The sequence below is a fragment of the Ursus americanus genome, chromosome 34 (genome assembly GCF_024610735.1).
Source record: "Ursus americanus isolate L20-20 chromosome 34, mUrsAme1.1.p, whole genome shotgun sequence".
In the NCBI taxonomy this organism is placed as follows: domain Eukaryota; kingdom Metazoa; phylum Chordata; class Mammalia; order Carnivora; family Ursidae; genus Ursus; species Ursus americanus.
Window position 1 is genome coordinate 23,762,843 of NC_142160.1, and position 14,651 is coordinate 23,777,493.

The 14,651-nt window shown below is 40.7% G+C and overlaps 1 long non-coding RNA gene across 1 annotated transcript in view; it reads left to right on the forward strand.

Moving 5' to 3' along the window:
- LOC148107187 (uncharacterized) overlaps positions 1–14,651 on the forward strand; it is a 52,889-nt gene that overhangs the window by 31,817 nt on the left and 6,421 nt on the right. The window contains exon 2 of the long non-coding RNA XR_015722923.1: positions 11,939–12,102. This is a non-coding gene — a long non-coding RNA (uncharacterized LOC148107187). The remainder of the gene's footprint in view (positions 1–11,938; positions 12,103–14,651) is intronic.

Below are 14,651 nucleotides of genomic sequence, written 5' to 3' on the forward strand. Positions count from 1 at the left end.
TAGGCCCAGGGGAAATCTAATTAAATTCCCCATAGTGCACTACTTTGGCCACGTTCTCTATCCTTCAGTTGCTCATTTCTACCCTTTTTGTATTATGGTCGTCTCTCAGACTTGGCTCTCAAGTGAGCCCAAATAATGTAAATGAAGCAGAGTGTATATAAAAGTCACATTTCCATTTTGTAAGAAGTCGTTGCGAAGATGATAATGGAAATATTAAACCCATGAACTCTTACACTGATCATCTCTAAAAATATAGAGATAGGATATATAAAATATAATATAGGAAATTGGCAAATTAAATCAGATTTTTCTTTTTTGCTAACCGAAGTGAATCTGTTCAGTATAAAAATGAGGACTCTTCCTAGATGTTTAATGAAACAAGAAGAGATAGATGAAAATACACTTAGTCCAGAAACCTCACTTAGGTTTATCTTGGGGACAGAACAAGGTATTTGGTGGATAAGAGTGAAGATAAGTATGGGGAAAAATAGTTAAAATGAAAAGAAAAGAGAAGAAAATCCAGTCCTCATAAAACCAAGTCATCAAGGTCAGCCAACATTTAAGGGAAGAGAATTGGACTCCACCTCTCAATGGCAGGAAGAGGGAAAAATGTGTGGCCATTTCCAATTTACCGTAGTGTTCACATCAAAAACAGTGGAAACATCTAGCATGAGAGCGTTTATATGACTCCTGGCGAATACATGTAAGAGCCCACAGCGCAGGCTCTGGTCACAATGTGCTGAGGGAATATGGAGTCTAGAGCGAGCCAAGTAAGGAGCTTCGGTGAGGTCCTTGTTCCCTGGGCTGTGTGTTAGCGTATCCACGAGGCTTTATGTTTCCTGGGACTATCCCTAGTCTTTGAAAGGTTTGTAATTCACAGCAGAGCAACTCCTGAGTGGATGGCACTGAAATAATTATACAGCCTTCACAATTTTCCACCCTCGTTGCCCATTTTCCCAGAGAAGCACTTTGGAAACTCACTAAATGAAACCAGCTATCCTTTTTGCTTGTTGGTGTTAAGTGTTGGCGAGGGCAGCTGGCCAGGGGCTATTTCCATGCCTGTGTGACTGACAGATTTTGGAGGCTGTTGGCACTCGAGTAGAATGTCCCTGAACAGACTCATCAAGAGATTGGAATGTCCATTAAGTGCAACAGGTTATGGGGACAGCCCCTTGCTCAAACAAGCCGTCTCCCACCCTCACCAGCTGGGCCACAGTTTCTGCGGAGAAAAGCTTCAGAAGGATACTCCCCAGAAGGCGGTGGCAGTCAGGCAGCAGACATTTGCTCCCCAGCTTCATTTCTCTCATCCTCATTTCTACAGCTGCCTCCACACTCAGCCTCCAAGGAATAGATTTCCTCTTTCAAGGTCAGGTCTTTTTCTCTGTCTTTTTTTTTTGTTTGTTTATTGCTTTTTAAGATGTTATTTATCTGTTAGAGAAAGTGTGCGTGCCGGAGAGAGAGCACAAGTCAGGGGAGGGGCAGATGGAGACAGAGAAGCAGAGTCCCCACTGAGCAGGGAGCCCCACTGGGGGCCCGATCCCAGGACCCCAGCATCATGACCTGAGCCAAAGGCAGATGCTTAACCTACTGAGCCACCCAGGTGCCCCTTCCCCTGTTCTCTTACGGTTAGCTGAGATAGGTCAACATCTTCTGAATAAACCTTATTAAAGAGCATAAGGTAAGAAGAAATCATCCTAGAAAATATGAATCATATAACAAACCCTAAGTTCAGAGGTATGGGCAGTTTTCTAGGCCTCCAGACCAGCCCATCACTAGCTGAATACCACTAAGTAATCTGGAACATGGAGTGAAGAATCCCCCAGCCTACCCTGCCCTAATTCCTGACCCACAAAATCACATGGTATAATAAAATGGTTGCCACTTAAGCTATTAGTTTGGGGGTTGTCATTACATAGCAGTAAATAACCAGAACAGCTATCTCATCAACACAAGTTCCTAGACACTACTGGATTCTATTTCTTTTATTTTCGCTCTAACTGTTCTTTCCCCACAGTTACTAAGATAACTATAGTCTAGCTCCAGAAGGCTTGGTTCAAGCTCCAACCTGCTGTTTTGTTCCTTCTCTAACTTGTTTTTCTGATTCCCAGGCAATGTGCTTATGTACCACATTATTTGGTTCTCTGGGCAAAGGTAAAAGACACATTAATGCTAACAATATTTCCCCTTCGACTTGACTTTAACCCCCATGTTGTGTGTTGGCCATTGCTGTGTTCATGGCCAGGGCAGGGTCGTGGAGTAGCTAGATACAGCAGGCCCGAGCTACTCTAAACAAGTTTATTTTTTCTGTGACTCACTAAAGACACATCTTCCCTGGTTCCTAGAATGTTGTAGTTACACGGGGTGTAGCACGGTCATTGGGAGTGGGGGCTCTGGGATCAGATTACCTTTCCACGTGATTCCAGCTGTATGACGTTTGAACCTTAATTTCGCATCTGTAAATGATAATAACACATATTTCACAGGGTTGTATTAAGTGAGTAGTTAGGTATAGGGTACTTCAGGATAATTCTGGCCACAAAGTCTTAAAAAACGTTAGTCGTAAAGCTGATGAATGCAGAATGCCTCGACTATGCTGTAACTAAACTATACAATGTAATAAGGCCTTCCTGGATGTTGTGTCAGGGAGGGTCAGAGCTTTCATTCCTCCAGAGAGTAGCCATTTCTCCTTACTCTTCAGATGTAGACAGTTTCAAATAGTGTATTGCAAACTCTCTGTGGTTTGGGGGGGGATGGGAAGCTGGAGGATAAAGAGGGGGAAGAAGGAAGTTGACATTTAGAGTGCTGTGTGCTGAGCTTTATGGGACACACACACACATATATATGTATATATATATATACATATATATATACACACACATATATATAAAATCTTATGGAACTGCCTCAGCAACAATGTGAGGCATTATGGACACCTCTCCTCCCTTTACAGTTGAGGAAACTGAGGCACAGAAAGTTTGAGTAGCTTGCACAAGTCATGTGACCAACAATGATGGGGCTAGGATTCTAACCCAGGAGTGTCAGACTGAAAATCCTGTTTTCGTTCCTCCCCACCATACTGGAGAGCAGGGGCTCTGGTGCAGCGTGGAGAGGATGAGGGCCCGATGTCTACCCTGACGTAGCTGGGAAAATGATCAAACTCTCCGAATAAAGAGGGTTAGGAGAGACAAAACAAAGCAAAACCCAAAACAAAACAAAGCAGAACAAAACACCCAAAGACTCCCCCAACACACACACACACACACACACACACACACACACACACACACACACACACAGCTATTTCCCTTCAATTCTAGCTGATGCTGTGCTGTTTTGTGCTTTCTAGGATAGCACAGCCCAGCATAAGGTAGAGTAGAATGTAAGGAGATTTTTGTTGAGTCCACAGTATTTAGAGTACAGCTACAGCTTTATTTATTTTTTATTTTTTAAAATTATTTAACAAGTCATTTTATTTTATTTTTTATTTTTATTTTCCTTATAATAATTTTTATTTTGTTATGTTAGTCGCCATAGAGTATATCCTTAGTTTTACAGCTTTAAAAACATGGATTCTGAAAAGTCTCTGTTTAAAATTCACAGTTTCTTTTCCCAACTGTGATATTGACAGAGGTCAGGGTGAGCCAGGAGCATTACTTTTCTAAGTCAAGGTATTTTTGTGTTTGGGGGAGTCTTCTGGAGTTTTGTTCTGCTTTGTTTTGTTTTGTTTCCTCAATTCTAAAGGGAGGAGAGGTGTACATCATGCCCGACACTCTTACTGAGAAAATTCCATAAGATTCCGACAAGCGTGTGTCTCTTTCTCTCTGCCTCCTCCAGATTTTACAGCCCTCCTCGGAGGTTTTTCCACTCGGATGTCGTGGTTCCTTTTTTTCTCCTGATTCCACCCAGCAAGATCCAAAGCTGTTTATTTTTCTGGGTGTGTCCAGAAGCTCCTGACCTTTTTTGCTCAGCCTTTGGATGTTTGGACAACCTTTCTTGCCAGCTAGTTTATCACAGAGATTTGGTGCATTTTCTCCCCAAAACTGCTGGAAACGTTGACGAGAACAGTCTAGTGTCATCCTAGAGAGCTCATTCACCAGCTCCCTGCATCAGAAGGGAGATGGGGTGGGGACATGATGCCTGACAATATGGAGCCCCCAGAAAAATCTAGCTCTTCTTTTCATCTAGTCCATATTGTGCTCCTGGTCACTAGGAGCCTACGTCTTCCTTGGATAGGTTCTTTGTGGTGGACCCTCCTACAGCTGGAAACCTGCTCTGCCTTCCTCTGTGGACAGTAGACAGCAGAGGGCGGGACCCTGCTTACCTATTATTGAAACACCTAAACATTCTTCCAGAGGAAAATCTATTCATTAACAGATGACAGGACACCTGGAGTAAGGTAAAGAGGATGGGATTTATAACTTAGAGAATCTGGGTTTGAATTTTGCCTTTTTTAAATTGAATTCCTTGACAGTTTCAATAAACCAGGATTTTGTAGGAAGTGAAACATACTTTTCACCATCATGTAATCTTACTTGGAATGCCATTCTGTTCTACCTGGCAAATCCTTTGCTTTTACCAGTGGCCCAGAGCTACTCTCCCTGCCTTTGTGACCCTTTCCTGGGCTCCCTACAAAACACTGTTCCCTGACCTGCTTACTGCCGGATGATTGACACTAGTAATATCCATCTTACCAGAAACGACTTTGCTTTCTAGCCACATGGCAAGCCTTGCCCTGTGCCTTCAGCAAGACAGCCATGTTAGGTCACAACTCCCCAAGCTTAACTATTGAACAAGAAACACACAAGTTTTGGGGTAGTGGATTAGAAATAGGCTAGGGTTGTTACTTAAAATCAAATCTCAAATTCTAAGCAGTTACCAGGGATATGTGTGCTGGATAGTATATGGATTTTTGGCAAGCAGCATCAAGCACTCACTTCGTAGCAGATGCCTCTTCTGTCCCGCATCACATCCCCTTGGCCCATCTTTGATTTCATCCATAGTTTCAGTGAATAGTTCCGGATCAGTTCGACAACGTCCCACTTCAAGAACATGCCCAGGGCTCTCTCTGTTATCCTGGCAGCCTCCTCAGCCAGCATGAAAATGTAGCCTGGAAGTGAGGCTGATATTCTCAGACACAGCCCTCAATGAAACTGGGAGGAGGCCAGGGAGTAAGTATCCCAAACCCCCAGAACTCAGGTAGGCAATTCTGGGGGCATTTGGGAGGCGAATCGGGAGGCGATCCTGGCAGAATTAGTGCCTTTTTGCTCCTAGTTATGACTCTGCTGATACACTCTTACTTGTGCTCTTCTTCCCTCCTGTCTACCTTCTCTCCCATGCCTGCTTCCTGGGATCTCCTCCTGTGGTAGGCAGAATAATGGTCCCCATGTATGTCCATATCCTAATCCCAGGTACCTGTGACTGTGTTACTGGAACCTATGAATATGGCAGAGGAAATTTGCAGATGTGATTTTAAGTTAAAGATCCTGGTTTATCCAGAGAGGTCCAAGGTAGTCACAAGGGTCCTTATAAGGAGGCAGGACAGTGAGAGAAAGAGATGTTACGATGAACGCAGAGACCCAAGTGATGTGGCCATGAGCCAAAGAATGCAGGAAGCTTCTAGAACTTGGAAAAGGAAAGGGACGGATTCTTTCCTAGATTCTCCAGAAGGAATGCAGTACTACCGACACCTTGATTTGAGCCCCATGTATTAGTTTCCTTCAGCTGCCGTAACAAATATTACAAATTACATGACCTAAAACAACATAAATCCATTGCATCACTATTCTGGAGGCTGCAAATACAAAATTAAAGTGTTGCCAGGGCCATGCTCTCCGGCAGCTCTAGGGGAGAACCCTTCCTTGCCTCTTCCAGCTGCTGGTATTCACCGGCAGTCCTTGGCGTTCTTGGGTTTTACCTGCATCCTCCCAGTCACGTGGCCATCTGCTCCCTGTGTGCAGATGGTCTCCTTTCTGTGCTTATTTGTCTGTATTCATTTTCTCCCTTTTTATAAAGATGGCCTTTATAATGATTAGGGTCCACCTGAATGACCCCATTTCAACTTGATTACCTCTGTAAAGACCCTATGTCCAAATAGTCACATTCGAAGGTACTGGGGGTGAGGACTTCAGCACATTTTTGAGGGAGGGAGGCACAATCAATCTATTATACCCCATAAGACTCACTTCGGACTTCCGACCTTCAGAATTGTAAGATAAATTTGTGTTTTGTGAGCCCGGGAGTGTGCGGTAATTTGGTAAAGCAGCAAGACAAAATGAATGTATTTCCCAAACTCCCTGCCCTTGAACCCTTATCTCTGACTAACTTTGCTTTTGGGCATCCCTGTATACAAAGGTTGGGAGCCTGGAAACCACATTTCCTACAATCCTGTGCCGTGCCCCCAACATTCTGGAGGCCGCTCAAGTTCTGCCTCTGAGATGCATTTGCATGGATTTGAAAAATGGAAGACAGATAGAAGCCTCATTCTTATCCTCTGGAAGTGATGGTTTCCCCAGATGTGAGATCGTGCAGCAGTCTCTGGATTCCCCTGACGTTCACCTGTCTCAGGGATTTGGTAGAGTCAATAATTAGCGGCAGTGACTTTAGCTTCCTGAACACTGGATGGTAGCAGTTATCTGACTGTCTGCAGTGGTCCTCCTGATTTTCTTTTCCTTTTTGTTTTCTTTTTAAAACTCTTTTGAATATTTGACTTTATTTTCTTAACATTTCCAATCAAGGTTTTTTTTGGTTTTGTTTTGTTTTGTTTACTTATTGAACTATATGAACTTAATTTTTTTTGGGGGGGGTAGGGGCAGAGGGAGAGGGAGAGAGAGAATCTTAAGCAGGCTCCATGCCCAGTGTGGAGCCCAAGGCGGGGCTTGATCTCATGACCCTGAGATCATGACCTGAGCTGAAATCAGGAATTGGACGGACGCTTAACCAACTGAGCCACTCAGGCACCCCTATATGAACTTTAAAAAATAAACTTAAGGAAATTTGCTTTTTATCAGTCATAAATGTTGCAAATATTTTCTGTTTTTGCAGTAAGAACACTTAACATGTGATCTAGCCTCTTAACAAATTTTTAAGTGCCATCATACCTTACTGTTAACAGTAGACACTATGTTTCACAGCAGATCTCTGGCACTTACGTATCCCGTGTAACTGTAACTGTACCCATTGAACAACAGCTCCCATGTTCTCCTTCTCCCCATCTCCTGGTAACCACCATTCTGTTGTCTATGTCTATACGTTTGACAATTTTAGATGCCTCATAAAAGAGGAGTCATGCAGTATTTGTCCTTTTATGAGTGACTTACTTTACTTAACATAATGTCTTCCAGGTCCATCTGTGTTGTTGCAAATGGTAGGATTTCCTTCTTTGTTAAGGTTAATAATATTCCATTATATATATAGATCACATTTTCCTTATCAGTTTATCTGGCGTTGGACATTTGGATAGTTTCCATATCTTGGCTATTGTAGATGATGCTCTCAGGATCGTGGGAGTGTGGATAGATCCTGATTTCGATTCTTTTGGATATATACCCAGAAGTGGAATTGCTGGGTCATGTGGTTATGTCTCTTTTTAATTTTTTGAGGAAATTCCATCTGTTTTCCATGATGGCTGCATCATTTTATATTCCCACTAACAGTGCACAAGGGTTCCAATTTCTCCACAACCTCTCCAACAATGGTTATCTTTTGTTCTTTTGATGATAGCCATCCTAACAGGTGTGAGGTGAGATTTAATTGTGGTTTTGACTTGCATTTCCCTGATGATTATGGCAGTTGGCCATCTTTTCATATACCTGCTGGCCATTTGTATGTCTTCTTTGGGGAAATGTCTGTTCAAGTCCTTTACCTATTTTAAAATCAGGTTGCTTTTTTGCTATTAACTTTTAGGGGTTCTTAATATATTTTTGATGTTAATCTCTTATCAGATGTATGGTTTGCAAATATTTTCTCCCATTCTGTAGTTGCCTTTTCACTCTTGGTTATTTCCTTTGCTATACAGGAGCTTTTTGGTTTGATATTGCCCACTTGTTTACTTTTGCTTTTGTTTTTCCTGCCGTTGGGGTCATACTCAAGAAATCATTGCTGAGACCAATGTCAAGAGGCTTTTTGCCTAAGTTTTCTTCTAGTAGTTTTAAGAATTCAGATCTTACATTTTAGTCTTTAATCATTTTGAGTTAATTTTGGTGTATAGTGGTAAGATAACAATCTAATTTCATTTTTTTAAAAAAACATGTGGATATCTAGTTTTCCCAACACCATTTATTAAAGAGGCAATCCTTTCCTCTTTGTGTATTCTTGGCACTCTTGTTGAAGATAATTTTACTGTAAAGGAATGGGTTTATTTCTGGGCTGTTTTGTTCCACAGATAGATGTCTATTTTTATGTCGTACCATACTGTTTAGATTACTGTAGCTTTGTAATATATTCTGAAATCAGGAAATGTCTTCCAGCTTTGCTCTTCTTGCTCAAAACTGCTTTGGATAGTTGGGATCTTTTGTAGTTCCAAATGACTTTTAGGATTGTTTTTCTCTATTTCTGTAGAAAATGTCTGGGATTTTGTTAAGGGTTGCTTTGAATCTGTAGGTCATTTTTGATAGTATGGCCATTTAAGCAATATCAATTTTTCCAATCCATGAATGGATAGATTCCCATTTATTTGTGTCTCTTTTAATTTTTTAGTTTTCTTCTTGGTGCTATGGTAAATGTGTTTTCTTAATTTCATTTTTAGTTAGTTTGTTGTTAGTGTATCGAAATGCAGCTGATTTTTTAAAAAGATTTATTTATTTTAGAGAAAGAGAGTGTGTGCGTGGGGTGAGAAAGTGGGACAGAGGGAGAGGGAGAGAGAATCCCAAGCAGACTCTCTGTGGAGCACGGAGTCTGACACGGGGCTCAATCTCTCAGGACCCTGAGATCACAACCCGAGGCAAAACCAAAGCCAGATGCTTAACCGACTGTGCCACCAGGGCAACTCTATGCAACTGATTTTTATATGTTGATTTTCAATTCTGCAACTTTACTGAATTTGTTTATTATTTCTAACAGTGGTGTTTTTTTTTTTTTTTTTTTTTTGACAGGGGAAGAGTCTTCAGGGTTTTCTACATATAAGTTCATCTCATCTAAAAACAGAGATAATTATACTTTTTTCCCATTTGGATGTCTTTTATTTCTTTTCTTTGCCTATTGCTCTAGTTAGGACTTCCGGTACTATGTTGAATAGAAATGGCAAGAGTGGGGATCCTTGCTTTGTTCCAGATCTTTCTAGATTTTAGAGGAAAAAACTATCAGTTTTTCACCATTGAGCATGATGTTATTTGTAGGTTTGTATATATGGCCTTTATTATGTTGAGGTAAGTTCCTTTTATATCTGATTTGTTGAGAGTTGTTATCATAAAGGGGTGTTGCATTTTGTCAAATGCTTTTTTCTGCATCTATGAAAATGATTGAATTTTATTTTTATTCTGTTAATGTGGTATATCATATTTATTGATTTAGTGGCATGATAAATCCCACTTGGTCACAGTGTATGATCCTTTCCATGTGCTATTGAATTTGGTTTGTTATTGTTTTGTTGAAGATTTTTGCATCTGTGTTCCTCAGGGATATTGGCCTGTAGTTCTCTCTCCTTGTGGTGTCTTTGTGTGACTTTGTTGTCAGAGTGATGCTGGACTCGTAAAATGAGTTTGGGAATGTTCACTCTAATTTTTTGGAAGAGTTTAAGAAAGATTGGTATTAATTCTTAAATGTATGGGAGAATTCACCTGTGACACCATTTGGTTTGGGGTTTTTCTTTGTTAGGTTTTTGATTACTCTTTCAATCTCTGTATTTGTTATGGTATGTCAGGCTTTCACTTTCTTCTTGATTCAGTTTTGGTAGGTTGTATGCTTCTAGGAATTTTTCCATTTCTTCTAAATTGTCTTGTTTGTGTACAATTGTTCATAATAGGATCTTATGATCTTTTTTATTTCTGTGGCATCAGTTGTAATGTCTCCTTTTTCCCTTTGGATTTTATTTATTCAAATTTCACTCTTTTTTCCTTAGTCTAGCTAAGGGTTTGTTGATTTTATTTGTGTTTTCAAAAATCAATTCTTAGTTTTATCAGTTTTTTCTATTTTTTTTAATTCGCTATTTCATTTATTTCTGCTGTAATCTTTACCACCTTTTCTTCTGCAAACTTTGAGCTTATATTGTTCATTCTCTAGTTCCTTGAGGTATAAACTTAGGTTGTTTATTTGAGATCTTTCTTGTTTTTTAATGAAGGCATATATCACTATAAACTTCCCTTTTAGTACTGCTTTTTCTGAGTCCTGTAAGTTTTGTTATGTTGTGTTTTAATTTTCATTGGTCTTGAGTAGTTTTAAATTTCTCTTTTGATTTCTTCTTTGGTCCAACAGTTGTTCGAGAGTGTGTTACTTAAGTTCCATTTATTTGAGGTTTCCCAACTTTCTTTTGTTATTGCCCCCCATTTGTTTGTTTGTTTGTTTGTTTATTTATTTATTTATTTATTTATTTATGCTTCTTAGCTGTCCCTGGTGATCTAGTCATGCCAATTCCCCCAGTATTTTGCATGAGGCAAGACTGAAGTGGACTTCTCATCACAGCTCTGGAATACTGGGGAAGTTGCAGGCCCACCTTGTTCTCTCCCTCACTGGAGAAATCCCGGGAGGGGCTGCGTTGTGCTGGCTTGGGGGAGGAGTGATGTGGACAAAGTTGTCAGAGACCCGAAAGAGTGAGTCCTCTCATTCCGGTGACAAAGAAGCTTCCATTCTGAAGTTCCAAGATGTCCTTCCATAATCTCAGGCTGACCAAGAGGTCAGCTGTATTTGTCAGGGCAGGCTGGGGCTGTGCAGGTGCAGGGCTTTTGCTCAAAGTGATGTCTCTGTTGCATTGCTCTCTCAGTATGTGGCTGGCTGCTGGTGAGAGGTCACAAGACCTGAGATCACGGGGGCAGGGCATTGCTCTCCATATTTCTCTTTTTAGTAACAGGATACCTAGGTTAAGAAAAATTGAGCGTGTGAAATACCAACATAGAAAGCAGAAAAAGGTAAAACTGCTTTGGTTGAATTCAGGGAATGAGTACTATTTGGTTATGCATTGCTGTGTAGAAAACAGATCTGGTACAAATGCTGGATACCATTTCCTTACTTTGAGGGCTCAGGCACATCAATTTACCTCTCTGAGCCTCAGTTTACACTTTTATAATTGAACAAAATCATATCTCCTCTTTCTGGAAAATCATGAGTTTTGGACCATAGCACATGTAAAGCTCTCAGCATGACCCCTAAAACATATTAGGAACTTTAAAAATGGTATCTCTTATTTATCATTTATTATTATTTATTTTAACTTATACTAATGATTATATTATTTGTTATTGTATTTTCTTACTTATTTATGATCGTATATTATTATCAGATGGTAAGTCAGTTTAGCCCCGAGGCTATCAGGAATAAGTCACATTTGGTAAGGGAGGACAAGAGAATCTCAAGGATTCTAGCAGTTAAACTGTGTCCCCAGCAGTGCTGCATAACAAATCATCCCAAGACCCAGTGGCTAAGGCACCAATCATTTATTTTCCATGGATCTGCATTCAGCTGACCCTGGCTGGACTCTGCTGTGAGGGTTTTTTATCCCTCTTTTGGCACCAGCCTGTTGACTCTTCTGGGACCAGTGGGCCAGTCTGGGCATGTTTTTCTCATGGCAATAACAGAGCACGGGAGGGCAAGCCCGATCACCCAAGAAACATTTGATCTTGTTATGCACTAGCCTTCCATTTGTCCAAACAAGGCACATGACTTAACCCCAAGTTGAGGATCAGGGAAATACACTCCCCTTCTTCAGTGGGAAGAACTTCAAAGACACATGGCAGAGAGTATGAATATGGGGTGGGGTGAATGATCATGCCATTAATATAGTCTCTTTCAGGGATCATCTGGATTCAAGATGTCAGTAGAAGAAGGGGACCTCATGAAGACCTGAGGAGGAGACAGAGATGTTGGAAGGGAACTGGAATACTGTGGCCAGGGAGGCATCTGGAGAAGGGAGATTCAAGAAGTGTCTGGTGCTTCAGAGAAGACCCACAAAGCGAGGTCAGAGAAAAGGGGGAAAATTGTTAATGTCCAACGGAAATTATTAGTGACCTTGAGAGACTATCTGAATGAACAGGCTAGTCAATTAATCCTTTAATAAGCAGGCTGTGCTGGCTGACTGGCTCCTATCCAGAAACGAATGGGAAATGTTTATTGTCTTGTTTTCTTCATCAAAGGGGGACAAAGAAAATTTGGGCAAATTATAATACCGACTCCTTATTCACTACTTTTATGTGGTTTTTCTTTGTTTGTTTGTTTGTTTTTTTTTAGAGAGAGCATGCGTGCTTGCGTGTAAGTGGTGAGGGAGGGGCAGAAGAAGAGGGAGAGAGAGAATCCTAAGTAGGCTCCATGCCCAGCCCAGAGCCCCAGAAAGGGCTTGATCCCACAACCCTGACATCATGACCTGAGCTGAAACCAAGAGTCTGACGCTCAATGGGCTGAGCTAAGCAGGCACCCCATTTTATGCATCTTTAATAAAAATTTAATGCATATGTATGTTTTTCTGTGTAAACTATGTTTGGTGCTTTAAGTCACAATAAGCTGTTAGCAAGGGAGAAAGTAGTATTTACTTCTTTAGGTTGGGTGGTTTGCTAGCATGTGCACATATATAAAGCGAAAGTGTGCTCTGAAATCCACGCTTAATTAAACCAAAAAAATTAAGAAAGCACAATTATTGATTATCTCTGTGAGCAAGCCCAGTGCACACATCATGCCAAAAAGATATTTCCCGGGACCATCTGCACCAGTGGTGTGGCTGCAATCACAGAGCAGGCATGGATTGTGAAGATTTGGTAATCAGATTGAGTTGATCAAAGGGAAAATTCTGTGATTTCACACTCGCAAATCCTCTTAAATTAGAATTGTAGTTGGCAATCACACGGCTACTTTTCTTTGCAGTCCCCATGCCAGAAGAACTTTTCCTACTTTGATCCAGGACTCAGAGTATCTGATTTGGGAATGCAATCTGCTTATAGGATTTTGTGGCTTTGCTTGTATAATAAAAATTAAAACTTATTTTAGCTAGATAAGAAAAATCTTGATAAGACCTTACAGGGTCTTGGAACCCTGTTTTTTAGTTTTCTTGACCATTTTCTTGAAGATTCCTTGAGTTGCCGTAAAATTTGCATTTTCACATCTTGAGTGACTTGTACAACTTTTATCAGCCAGAGTGGATAGAAGTTACCAGAATACAAATAAATAGAAGAAAGGGACGTATAGGAAAGTAAACAACACACATGATATAGCACTTAAGACTCTGGATAGCAGGAGAATGAACTCACAGCATGGGACACAAATGACCATTGGCCAAGGGTGACAGTAGGATATGTGTCACATTTTATTTATTTAAAAAATTTTAAAGCATTTTTAAAAAAGATTTTATTTATTTATTTTTGACAGAGAGAGAGAGAGAGCCCAAGGAGGGGGACTGGCAGGCAGAGGGAAAAGCAGGCTCCCTGCTGAGTAGGGAGCCCCATGCGGGGCTCTATCCCAGGACCCCAGGATCATGACCAGAGCTGAAGGCAGACGCCTAACTGAGTGAGCCACCCAGGCACCTGGATATGTGTCATTTAGCTCTGGTGAGAGCTATGGACAGCATTCAGATTATGAGAAACAGTGTGTTGTAATGGACTGAATTTTATATTATACCTTCATATGATATATCACATAAATATTATCTATGTACATTTAAAATATATACCTTTTTAATATGTCATATAAGATTTTTTTTAATGAAAGAAATAATTTCAAAGACAAATAGTATTTTAACAAACTATTAGGGTAGGTGTATGTAGCTTTTCCCCCCTTAAGATACTGCAGTTTTGCATTTTCAATTGTCTTTTGTCACTGACCCTGACTTCTGGACTGCTGTCAGTTCAAGAACACTTGTAGATAAGCTTGTAGAAACATTCAGACAAGACCCATTTAGAGTAGGGCAAGCGAGCTGGGTTGTAACAAATCTGGAACACAGTAACGAAGAACTGACAGGCTCGAATGATGTTTGTGAACGGCTTTGGGGGAGGGGGACTTACAGGGAGGGAGCCAGGGTCATGACTTCCTGATTCAGGCAGACTGCTCAGGAGATACTCTGTCTGCCGGTAAACACAAATATGTCTCTGTCCCTTTAAAAAACTCTTTTCTGTTTTCATTTATTTTTGTTTGCTTATTGGTTAAAAACAGTCATGTCAGAAAGCTATGGAGATAATTTAAAATGAAAGCAATTAGCAAACAGTCTGCCCCAAACTGTTTAGATTCTTTCCTTCTAATTCATTTACGATTGGGCTTCTCTTTTTTGAAGGAATTCAAATGTGAATGAGTGTATTTTTGTTGGCTAATGGTTGGAGAGTAATGGACAGGGATTTAGGAAGCTTTCTGGACTCTCTATTCTCCGCTCTGCCTACACTGTGCAAAGTAGTAGTTACCCTTAGCTTGTCTAAATACACAGTTTAGAATCCACAGGCTGCGCTGTTTTTATGCTAATGAGCCATTACAAACCACCTGGCGGAGTGACCCCCATAGCCATTCTTCCCTCTGCTATCTCGCTTTGCTTC